Here is a 12,914-nt window from a genome sequence, read left to right as displayed (position 1 = left end):
CATTGGTGACATACTTGTCTCTTCCATAAGCGAAGAAGATCACAAACAACACTTGAGATTAGAGTTGGAGACTCTTAGATCCAAAAATCTGAAATCGCTACCTTCGTGGGCAAGTGTCTGACTTGCGCCAAAGTGAAGGTTGAATACCAGAAACTCTCGGGTTTGCTCCAGCAGCCCGAGATACCCGGGTGCAAATAGGAGATGATTACCATGGATTTCATCGCCAAGTTATCTAAATCTCCGAGTGGGTATGATACCATTTGGGTAATTGTCGATCGTTTGACAAAATCCGCTCACTTCTTTCCGATTAAAGAATCGTTCAAAATGGAAAGACTCACGCGAATCTAAATTCGAGAGGTGGTTCGACTGCACGGTGTGCCTGTGTCCATTATCTGCGATCGAGATAGCAGGTTTACCTCCAGATTTTGGCAGTCCCTCCAGAAGGCTATTGGAACTAAACTAGACATGAGCACGGCTTATCATCCTCAGACAGATAGACAGAGTGAGACAACTATCCAAACCCTGAAAGACATGCTGAGAGCATGGGTCAACGATTTTGGAAAATCGTGGGACACCCATTTACCTTTGATCGAGTTCTCGTATAACAACTGTTACCACACTAGTATCAAGGCTACCCCGTTTGAAGCCCTCTACGGTCGAAAGTGCAAATCCCCTCTGTGCCGGGCCAAAGTAGGAGACACGCAGCTAGCCAAAAGTCGACTCCCCGACAGTTGATATGAGCTTATTTAGTCATAGAAATCATTCATTATTTTAGTAATTCTTGTTGATTTTATATCATTTAATGAACAAAAGGTACTTAATTAGCTTAATATTTCAATTTCAGCAATAAAAGACATGCTTGGATGAAAAAGGAAGAGGATTGAGTGATTGGAAGCTTGGAGATCAAGGATTAAAAGAAGGAGCTAAATAAAAGAAGAAACTCGACGAGTTTTTACCATAAACTCGACGAGTTTATTAGAATATTTTAGATTTAAGGATGCCTTGCCGTACACGCTGAACACGCGAATTTTTAGAGAAACTCTTCGAGTTATTCTCAAAAACTCGACGAGTTGGGTCGATTTTTGAAACTATAAATAGATAGCTTATAGGCCCGAACCCTAACTTTGGCTGGAGGCTAGCTGCCATTTTTGAAGATCAGAAGGGTTCTTGGAGCTGTTATTTTCGAGATTGCAACCTAAGAAACAATTTCAAAGAGAATCAAAGGCAAATAATCATTCTTCTTTTCTTAATCTTTGTTTTGAACCATGTTTGACTCATTAGATTTTGATTTTAGGTTATTACTTGTTGTAGATATGAGCTAAAAGCTTTTTACTTCTGTTTGGATGAGATAATCTTATGAACATGGTTTGATTGAGTGGTTGAATTGATATTAATTTGGTTATTCATCTTGTTAAACTTATTAAAGATCCTTATGTATTGATGATAAATGTTTTTAGTTAACAAATAAGTGATTGAGTTGCATGAATATCTTCTTAATTACTTGATTCATATAGTTTTATGAATATAAGATTGTATGCCTAGGAATAGTGAATATGAAACTAGGGTTAACTATAAAATATGTAAATCAATGTGTAAGCATGTGTGATGAACATCTATACATGAGTTGATTGAATTGAACAAATTTGATTAACGATTATTATAAGTCTTGCTTGATACGAATTGAACACTAGGAAACTTGTTAATTTAATCACTTGATCACTGTTTGAATTAACTTGTCTACTAAATGATTGGTAATAATGAACATGAACCCAATCACATTAGGAATCGGTAACCATTGACATATTAATTCATTACACTTGCCACGAAATCAACCATAGGAATAAGTGAATCGAATCTAAACAGAAGTCTCTTTTATCATTGAATATAGTTCTCCTTTCTTGTTCTTCTTAGTTGTTAATTGTCTTTGTTTGAAAGTTAATTGATTGATTAAGTTTCTAGTCTTGCAAAATTAGAGAAACCCCCTCTTTTATTAATTGTTTTTAATTAGGTAATACTAGTACTTAATTTGATTGTTACCATTCCCTGTGTTCGATACCCTACTTGCTTAAACTAAACTACTATCGATAGGTACACTGCATGCGTGTGTTTGTTTACATTTGAGTTTGTTAGTATTAAAACTAGTTCGTTTTACACACATCAAGTTTTTGTTTGCTGGTATTATCGATCCTTTGTGTTAGATTTTTCTTGCATAAAGTTACCTGTTTTAAGTTCTTATTGATTTTCTATAATTTTGCATTAAACTCGTGTTTTAAGTTCTTATTGATTTTCTATAATTTTGCATTAAACTCGTCGAGTTTATTCTTTTGTAAAATTTTCGTAAATTCTTCGTTTTTGTTCGTTTTACGCTTGTTTTTCTGTTTTATTTCAGGTTTTTATGACCCGAGGCTCCAGTTCTACACCAATACCACCCGTAGACAATCCGGAGTTGATTATTCGCAAACAAAGAGGAAAAGGGATCGAATACGACACATCCACGTTTGGTGAAGAAAGCAATGCCGATCAAGGAGGTAATATGGCCGAAATTGCCGACATACCGATGGGAGAATACAAGAAGCGCATAAGAGATGGTATAGGGTCGGGACTCGTGCAACCTACAATTCTAGCTACAACCAATTTTGAGTTGAAAGGTCACATCCTCGCACAACTAAAAGACATTCCATTCCATGGAAAGGAGCACGAAGATGCCTACAAGCATTACAACATGGCAAAAGATGCGCGAGGAGTTCATTGACCAGTTTTGCCCACCTTCTAAGATTGCAAAATTGAAGAAAGAAATTGCTAACTTTGAGCAATTACCGGGAGAATCACTCTATGAGGAGTGGGAAAGATATAAGGGGTTAATAAGAAATTTCCCTCAAAACGACCTAAACGTGCAACAAGAGGTTTCTATCTTTTATGATTGTGTGAACGTCACAACCAGGCAATTATTGGACTCCCAAGGACCCCTCACGAAGAAAGCACCAGCTGTCATTAAAACATTGGTGGAAGAATTCTCCAAACATTCAAGAGAATATCATAATCCAAGGAACGATACAGCTAGAGGCGTGGTTAACTCAGTTTCCAATGACATGGTAGCAATGATGGCCAAACTAGAAAGTATGGATCGTAGCAGGACAAAGATGGATCAATCCATCCATGCCATAAGGGTGGGTTGTGACAATTGTAGCGGTCCCCATCTTACTAAGTATTGCGATCTTGATGAGAACGGCAACCGGAAGGCACAAGTTTGTTATTCGAGTGGCGATAGGTTTGAGGATGATTGGCGTAAGCCCAAGAAGGAATGTCTCCCCTACGACGAGTGCAAGAAGGCAAAGGAGGAAAAGTACATGCAAAAAGCACGCGGGTTTTATCAAAAAGAAGAACCGGCGGAACAGAAGAAGACGGATCTTGAAGCCATGTTAACTCGATTCGTTAGTGCTTCCGAGAAAAGGCACGACGAATCTGATGCAGCCATTAGAGATCAACAAAAGATGATGAAGGAGCACCAAACCATGATGATGGATCAACAAGCTCTGCACCGGAATCAGCAAGCTTCAATCTTGAATATTGAAAAACGGCTTGGGCAACTTGCCAAGCAATTTAACGAAAGAACACCAGGCGGGCTTCCTAGTGACACAAAGGGCACGCATATTAACATAGTGACAACAAGGAGTGGGAAGATAGTCACACCCCTCACTCCAATCCCAAGTACAGATCAAAAAGAGGCAAAAGAAAAAGATCAAGAAAATCAGAATTTGCCAACAGTAGACAAAACTCGTCGAGTTCTTGACAGAAACTCGACGAGTTCCGCACCAGATGAGCAAAACAATTCGAAAGGTGAGCCATTTAAGCCACCATTACCATTCCCAGGCTGAGCTCGACAGGAGAAGCAGAATGAAGACTACCAGAAGTTCCTGGAGCACATAAAGGCCCTAAAAATCAACATTTCGTTCATCGAAGAAGTCGTGCAAATGCCAAAGTATGCAAAGTTCCTAAAAGAACTTCTCATAAATAGAAAGAAGATGGAGGAAGCATCCAAGGTAGTCTTAAATGAGAATTGTTCAACCGCAATGTTAAACAAACTACCAAAGAAAAAAGGTGATCTGGGTAGCCTAACCATTCCTTGCCAATTCGGGAATTTAGCCACTAGCTATGCATTGGCCGATTCGGGGGCAAGTGTGAACCTCATGCCATACTCTTTCTTTAAAAAGCTAAACCTTCCGGAACCGAGACCAATCCGAATGGCGATCCACTTAGCAAACAAGACGGTGACATTCCCGAGGGGTATATGTGAAGATTTATTGGTAAAAGTCGATAAGTTTGTCTTTCCGATAGATTTCATTGTGCTAGATATGGAGGAGGACCATCAAGTGCCAATAATCCTTGGAAGACCATTCTTGAATACCGCGGGTGCCATAGTAGACATACGAGACTCAAGGCTTACCCTTCGAGTGGGGGAAGACTCAGTTATTTTTGGAATGGATCAGGCCATGAAACATTCAAAGTGTAGTGATGATACTGCCTTTTCAGTAGATGTCTTGGAAGAATTATTAGAAGAATGGAAAGAAGACGAAGCAAGCGAACACATTTCCACTTCAGAAGATGATTTTGATGCTGAGAGAGATTTGAAAGAATTAGAAAGACTTCTTGAAGAATCAGAATACGAAGAACTGATAAAGTCAACAGAGCAAAAAACTCGACGAGTTAATCACAATAACTCGACGAGTTTCTACGAAAAATCAGAATATGAGGAAACTTTTGTTCTAAACTCGTCGAGTTTAATTCCAGAACTCGACTTGTTTGGTGTTTAGAGCATACAATTGGAGCTGAAAACGTTACCAGAACACTTAGAATACGCATTTGTTGAAGAAGGGGAACAGAAGCCTGTGATCATTGCATCGGACCTCACCCCAATTGACAATGATCAATTAGTGAAGGTTTTGAAGAAAAGAAAGAACGTCATTGCATGAAAAATCACCGACATAAAGGGGATAAGCCCCTCTTATTGTTCTCATAAAATAATTCTTGAAGAAGGAGCAACGCCAGTGGTGCAACATCAAAGGCGTTTGAACCCGAATATGCAAGAGGTAGTTAAGAAGGAGGTGGTAAAGCTATTGGATGCGGGGATCATTTATTCAATTTCTGATAGCCCGTGGGTAAGTCCTATTCAAGTAGTGCCGAAGAAAGGAGGAATGACAGTCGTGGCGAATGAAAAGAACGAGCTTATGCCTACGCGAACGGTAACCGGTTGGCGAGTATGCATCGATTATCGAAAGCTAAACGATGCTACTTGCAAAGACCATTTCCCTTTACCCTTTATTGATCAAATGCTTGAAAGATTATACGGTCATTGCTATTATTGTTTTTTAGATGAGTTTTCAGGATATTTCCAAATACCAATCGATCCGAATGATCAAGAAAAAACTACCTTCACCTGCCCTAGTGGAACGTTTGCATACCGACGAATGCCTTTTGGGTTATGCGCTGCGCCTGCCACTTTTCAATGATGCATGACGGCAATATTTCACGATATGGTGGAGAAGTATATGGAAGTATTCATGGATGATTTTTCCGTGTTTGGTTCTTCTTTTGATAATTGTCTTACTAACCTTGACTTAATGCTTGCCAGGTGTGAAAAGACCAATTTAGTTTTGAATTAGGAAAAATGCCATTTCATGGTTAAAGAAGGCATTGTGTTAGGTCATAAAGTGTCCAAAGCGGGGATTGAGGTAGATCGAGCGAAAATTGACACCATTGCTAAACTACCACCACCAACCAATGTGAAGGGCGTTAGAAGTTTTTTGGGTCACGCGGGTTTTTACCGTCATTTTATCAAAGACTTTTCTAAAGTAACTCGGCCTTTAACTCAGCTACTTTTAAAAGATGCACCTTTCAATTTTTCAATAGAATGTTTAAATGCTTTTGAAATATTGAAAACAAAATTAACTAACGCCCCGATTATTATCGCCCCGAATTGGAATTTACCGTTTGAAATTATGTGTGATGCAAGTGATTTTGCCTTAGGTGTTGTGCTTGGTCAAAGAGTCGATAAACATTTTCAACCAATTTATTATCTTAGGAAGACCTTGAATCCGGCTCAAGAAAATTACACCACAACTGAAAAGGAATTATTGGCCGTGGTCTATGCTTTTGATAAATTCCGTCCTTATCTTATATTGTCCAAAACCACTATTTTTACTGACCATTCTGCAATTAAATTTTTATTTGCTAAGCAGGACGCAAAACCAAGTTTGATCCGGTGGATGTTACTACTTCAAGAATTTGACATTGAGATTAAGGACAAGAAAGGAATGGAAAATGTAGCGGCTGACCATCTCTCAAGATTAGAAAATCCAGAAAGGGATGCATCTGACCACAAGGGTATTGGGGATAGTTTTCCAGAAGAGTATTTGATGGTGATAATGGGAGAAGAACCATGGTATGCAAATATTGCGAACTTTTTAGCTGGGGACTTTCTTCCAAAAGGGCTCACTCATCAGCAAAAAAAGAAACTCATGTCAGAAATTAAATATTATTTTTGGGATGAGCCATATCTTTTTAGGAGCTGTGCAGATGGGATCATCAGAAGATGTGTGTTTGGAAAGGAGATCCGCGACATTCTAGAGCATTGCCACAATGGGCCTGTAGGAGGACATCATGGAGTTCAATACACTGCCAAAAAGGTGTTTGATGCAGGAATCTATTGGCCCACAATCTTTAAGGATGCTGCCACCTATGTGAGAGAATGTGACGCATGCCAGCGATCGGGAAATATTTCTGCAAAGAATGAAATGCCTCAAAGAAGCATCCAAGTGTGAAGTCTTCGATGTGTGGGGTATAGATTTCATGGGGCCATTTCCATCATCAAAAGGGCACAAATACATACTTGTGGCAGTGGACTATGTATCAAAGTGAGCTGAAGCACGAGCGCTACCAACAAATGACGCAAGGGTGGTGGTGAAATTTTTAAAAAATTTATTCTCTAGATTTGGAGTACCGAAGGCGTTGATAAGTGATAGTGGGACCCATTTTGCCAATGAACAACTAGAAAAGGTTTTGCAAAAATATGGTGTACGCCATAGATTTTCAACACCTTATCATCTGCAAACGAATGGCCAAACTGAAATAACAAATAGAGCCCTCAAAAGAATTTTGGAAAGGTAGGTAGGCAACCACAGGAAAGATTAGGCAGACAAGTTAGATAATGCATTGTGGGCATTTAGAACTGCATTCAAGACACCTATTGGAACAACACCTTATAGGTTGGTTTATGGAAAAAGTTGTCATCTACCAGTGGAATTGGAGCACAAAGCCTATTGGGCTTTGAAAACGTGCAATTCCCCCCCCCCCCCCCAATGAGTTGCGTACCAATCGAATCTTGCAAATGAATGCCTTGGAGGAATTAAGGAACGAGTCTTACACTAACTCGTTGATTTATAAGGATAAGACAAAGAAATGGCATGATGCGAGATTGAAAGGAAATAAGGAGTTTGAAGAAGGGCAAAAAGTACTTTTATATAACTCAAGACTCAAACTTTTTCCAGGAAAATTACGCACTCGTTGGACCGGACCCTTCACAATTAAACATGTTTTTCCATATGGGGTAGTTGAACTGTGGAATAAAGATGGAATAAGTTTCAAGGTAAATGGGCATAGGATCAAAAGATATGAGGAGGGCAGGCCAAAGGAAGTGGAAACTGAAGAAGGGCTTGATTTAGAGGCGACCGCTGCAACGTAGGGCAGAAAGGAGTCCAGCTAAAGACTCCTCAAAAACGAAGCGCTTGCGGGAGGCAACCCGGCAATTGAATTTGTTTTCTTTTTCTTGTAGTATTTTATTTATTCTATTTTTATGTTTTTCATTGTGTTTTTAGTCTTCATCTTCAGATTATGCTTAAATGATTGCTGGGAGGGTTATCAAAGCTAAGTGTGGGGTGTTTTGTGATTTCCTCTAGAAATAATGTTTTTTCATACAGAAAGAAAAACTCGTCGAGTTTATTCCAAAAACTCGACGAGTCCATTTAAAAAAAATCGCGCATCACAGTTTTTCCGAAAAAAAAAAAGAATAAAAATAATAATACTAATATTTATTTATTCTTGGGTATAAGTTTTAACCCTAAAATAAAAATCATTCCCTCATTTTTCCCTCACGTCGGCATCAAGAACTCCCAAGCAAATTCTTCACTTTTGGTGTCTTGTTCTAAATCTCTTCTCAAGGTATGATGTCTTCTCTTTTTACTTATTAAAGATCCGATTTCTGGTTTATGTAGGCACAAGATGGTTAAAGTTCTTCGATTTTTGAGTTTTCATAAAAACATTAGGGTTTCGAATTAGGCTAAATTAGAATGGTTTTGCTAGTTCTTTCCATGGATTAATGCTTAAATATATACCCCAAGCAAACCCCTGAAGTAATTTTTGAGTCTAGAAGAGTTGAAGATCGGAATTATTTTCGGACATTCTGCGAAACTCGACGAGTTCTGCAGGAACTCGACGAGTTCATGAGGCTGGGATGTTGATTTATTTTATTTTTAACATTGTTTATGTTTGTTTGCTTTTCTGTGATTTATGGTTTTGCAGAATCATGTCCAGAAATAGGGGCTAAAGTTCTAAAGGAAGTCAAAAGGGTTGTCCATGGCTTGATTTTCCACAAATTGGTTCAAAATCCACATTGTTAGCATGGAAAAGGAAACTGGAGAAACTGAAAAAAAAAAAAAAAAAAAAAAAAGAGTTCTACTTGCCAAATGAAATAGATTGGTCTTGTCTAGAGCAATGGGGGTTGGTTGAACGAATGAATCCTCATCTCACCAAGGTATTCATCCAAGATGGAGTAAGGATAACATGTGATGCTTGGAGGATACTTTTCTGATTGCAAGAACTGGTATACCAGGAATTATGTTGGGAGTTTTATTCCACTATCAAGTTTTGTGGGAGTGAAGACTATTTTGATACAAATGCTCTTACTTTCATGCTTGGGGGTGAGTTCCGGGAATGCAGTGTGGTAGAACTAGCATGGCGAATGGATTTGTATGAGCAAAATGTGGCAATGACAGAAGCCTTTGGAATTCTTATGGAAGCATGTCACAAAGATTTAACGAATATTGAGGATGCATCAAGGTGGTGGAGCACAATTGCCAATGGAGTTTATATTCCATCCGCGGCATAAGAAGCGAGCATCCGATCACCGGTCCATCGTCTTCTTCATCGCCTCATCGCAAGCTCCATCAATATGAGAAGGGATGATGATAAAGTGCCAAGCCGACACGTTTTCTTTTTATGGTGTATTCTTACACCTAACCAGTTTTGTAACATTCCGTATTGTTTAGCAAAGTATTTAGCGGAAAGTGGAGTGAAGGAGCGATCAACTTCAAAGATATGTGGTAGGATGTTCATAACTAAATTGGCAAGATCTTATGGAATTCTTGAAGGAAGAATTGGAAATCAATTAACAATGGTGTCACAACCCGCATTTAGTCCTCTTCTTTATAGAAGGGCTAAAATTATTGTAGATTATGGCGGGGGCCATGTTAATATTCCATCAGTGGATGATGCAGAATTACCTGAACAACCGGGGAGGCGGGTTCGTCCACGACCAACACATATGCAAGAAGATCCCCCCGTTATTCCAATAAATGATGAGCTTCCCATGGATCCTTATAATGTTGAGCAAAGGGTGCTTCAAGACGATTTAGCAAGCAGCTTGAATTAAGGACATAGGAATTTGGCTCATATGATGTCTCATTTGAACATTCCAAGGATGGAAAATGAACCGAATATCCATATGTTAGGAGTTGGAGTGAGAGATGGAGTATGCGTCAAAGTGGAGCCAGAGGAAGCGGGTTGGGAGAAGAAGAAAGTGAAGATGAAGATTAATTATCCTTTCCTTTATCTTTTATTTTGTTGGCTTTTTTGAACTATTTTTCTTTGTTTGTTTGGTATGTTTATTTTGATGTTTAAACTTCTAGTAAATTAGGATTTTATTTGGTATGTTTTCCTTTTATTACTTTTTTTGTTTCTTTTGTTGTTTTCAGAATATATGTTGAGGGAGAGAACGAAAGAATATAGTGTGAGGGGTATGAAGTGAGATCGAGTCTGAAACGAGAAGATTGAGAGGATTACATCTATTTGCAAGAGTGGTGAACAAAAGAACTAAAAAGTTGTGTTTTACTGCAGAAGAATGAAGGGAAATATTGCCATAATCAGTCCTTTCAAAATCATCATCGAAAAAAATGATGTTGGGGAATATGTTGTTCACAGAGAGAAAAACTCGTCGAGTTCTTTACATAAACTCGACGAGTTCCTTCGAAGAATCCCAAATCTGCAATTTTTGCAACTAAACTTAATAAGTTCATTTTATTCTTGGCGAGTGGCTCTTTCTCTTACCTTTGAGTAGGTGATTTTATTACATTCTACGAAGGCAATTGGCTGTGCTATCACTGTTTATTTTCCGAGCAATTTCCAAAACCTTTTTCCTCTATATTTTGGAGCATAACCACACGAGATTTGATACCCAAGGCATGGATGAGTTGTTCCCGTGTCCAAAGTCAGCTGAAGAACAAGCTCAAAAGAAGAATATCAACCTCGCAACTTCTATCCCAGGGGAGTGTGTTCCAATTCTCTCTTTACTTTTATATCATGCATAACATGCAATGGGGACATTGCATAATTTAAGTGTGGGGTAGGGGTTGATTACATTTAGTCATATTAGAATCCTAGGTTTAATTTTTAAAAATTTGCATAAAAATTGCTAGGGCCTAATTTAGAAAATTATGGTAAAAGCAATTAGGATTCCATGCTAGTATTGTGTTTGATGATTGCAAGAGGACCCAAATGTTTAGTTGAGCCAACATACGTTATAGTGCATTTGTGGCCCCCCTTATTCTAGTGAAATCATGGGACAAAAACACAACCTCGCTTAGTTTGAGGATCACAATATGTTTAGCGTCGTGTACCAGAAATATATCCAGGAAAGCTCAAGTAGTCATTGCACACGAGACTAATGCCTTTAACCAATAAAGGATGGAGTTAAATTCCCTTGCTTAAGCATATGTTTTTCTAGGTTTTTAGTTTTGAGTGGAAAAAGTGGGTTGAAAAAAAAAGAGTGATGAAATGTTTGAATAAATAATCTACAAAGCTATGAAGACAAAGAAGAATATCATGAAGAAAAGCTACAAAGTATAAAAGATTCAATCAAAAGTAGTATTTATTTATTTTTTTGAAATTTTCTTTTCTAGGTTATTTTATCGTATGTATGCTTGGGGATTTAACCAAAATTGACTTGAGGTTAAGAAAGTTTTCTGAGGATGGATTCGGAGGGATGCATAAAATGAGCGTTGTTCAAAAGAAGTAGGCGAGTGTTTATGAAGATTGTGAGTATTTAGAATTGAGGGGGGTTCTTAGGAAAATTTTAGACACAAATGCATGTGTTGCGGTCTTGGCATAATGGTTGGGTTCGATTGGGATTGTCTTATGTGGTATTGGTGTGCTAAAATTCGGTTTTGCTTGGGGGCAAGCAAAAGTCAAGTGTGGGGTATTTTGATATGAGCTTATTTAGTCATAGAAATCATTCATTATTTTAGTAATTATTGTTGATTTTATATCATTTAATGAACAAAAGGTACTTAATTAGCTTAATATTTCAATTTCAGCAATAAAAGACATGCTTGGATGAAAAAGAAAGAGGATTGAGTGATTGGAAGCTTGGAGATCAAGGATTAAAAGAAGGAGCTAAATAAAAGAAGAAACTCGACGAGTTTTTACCATAAACTCGACGAGTTTATTAGAATATTCTAGATTTAAGGATGCCTTGCCGTACACGCTGAACATGCGAATTTTTAGAGAAACTCGTCGAGTTATTCTCAAAAACTCGACGAGTTGGGTCGATTTTTGGAAACTATAAATAGATAACTTATAGGCCCGAACCCTAACTTTGGCTGGAGGCTAGCTGCGATTTTTGAAGATCAGAAGGGTTCTTGGAGCTGTTATTTTCGAGATTGCGACCTAAGAAACAATTTCAAAGAGAATCAAAGGCAAATAATCATTCTTCTTTTCTTAATCTTTGTTTTGAACCATGTTTGAATCATTAGATTTTGATTTTAGGTTATTACTTGCTGTAGATATGAACTAAAAGCTTTTTACTTCTGTTTGGATGAGATAATCTTATAAACATGGTTTGATTGAGTGGTTGAGTTGATATTAATTTGGTTATTCATCTTGTTAATCTTATTAAAGATCCTTATGTATTGATTATAAATGTTTTTAGTTAACAAATAAGTGATTGAGTTGCATGAATATCTTCTTGATTACTAGATTCATATAGTTTTATGAATATAAGATTGTATGCCTAGGAATAGTGAATATGAAACTAGGGTTAACTATAAAATATGTAAATCAATGTGTAAGCATGTGTGATGAACATCTATACATGAGTTGATTGAATTGAACAAATTTGATTAACTATTATTATAAGTCTTGCTTGATACGAATTGAACACTAGGAAACTTGTTAATTTAATCACTTGATCACTGTTTGAATTAACTTGTCTACTAAAGGATTGGTAATAATGAACATGAACCCAATCACATTAGGAATCGGTAACCATTGACATATTAATTCATGCACTCGACGAGTAGAGGCTGCAGTTTTCAGAATTTCGATCTTTGTTGCTGGAAATGGACTAGGAACATTACCCTAAACTGTTTTGGTGTTTTAAAACTTGTTTTAGTTGGTGTAATGTTCATGCTAATCCATTTACAATGACAAATTATCAAAATTACAAGTTTTAAATGTAATTTTTGATTCATGAAAGTGTTCATATTCATGTTCTTGATCTTATGATGTTTAGATGATCATAGGAAATATTTGTAACCTATGTGGTAGATTAATTCATGATCTTTATGTGTTTTAATGGATTCCATAAC

General features: G+C 37.5%; 1 non-coding gene across 1 annotated transcript; it reads right to left on the bottom strand.

Annotated features, from left to right (window-relative positions):
• Positions 1-2,780: 2,780 nt before the first annotated feature.
• LOC145049068 (small nucleolar RNA R71) lies at positions 2,781-2,887 on the bottom strand. The gene has a single exon (XR_013683186.1). It is a non-coding gene; the product is annotated as a small nucleolar RNA R71 (small nucleolar RNA).
• Positions 2,888-12,914: the final 10,027 nt, after the last annotated feature.

This window comes from Lactuca serriola, chromosome 4 (genome assembly GCF_051521515.1).
Source record: "Lactuca serriola cultivar US96UC23 chromosome 4, Lser_US96UC23_V15, whole genome shotgun sequence".
Taxonomy (NCBI): Eukaryota; Viridiplantae; Streptophyta; class Magnoliopsida; order Asterales; family Asteraceae; genus Lactuca; species Lactuca serriola.
The sequence above is the reverse complement of the archived record's forward strand: the minus strand, read 5'-3'. Positions and strand labels throughout refer to the sequence as shown.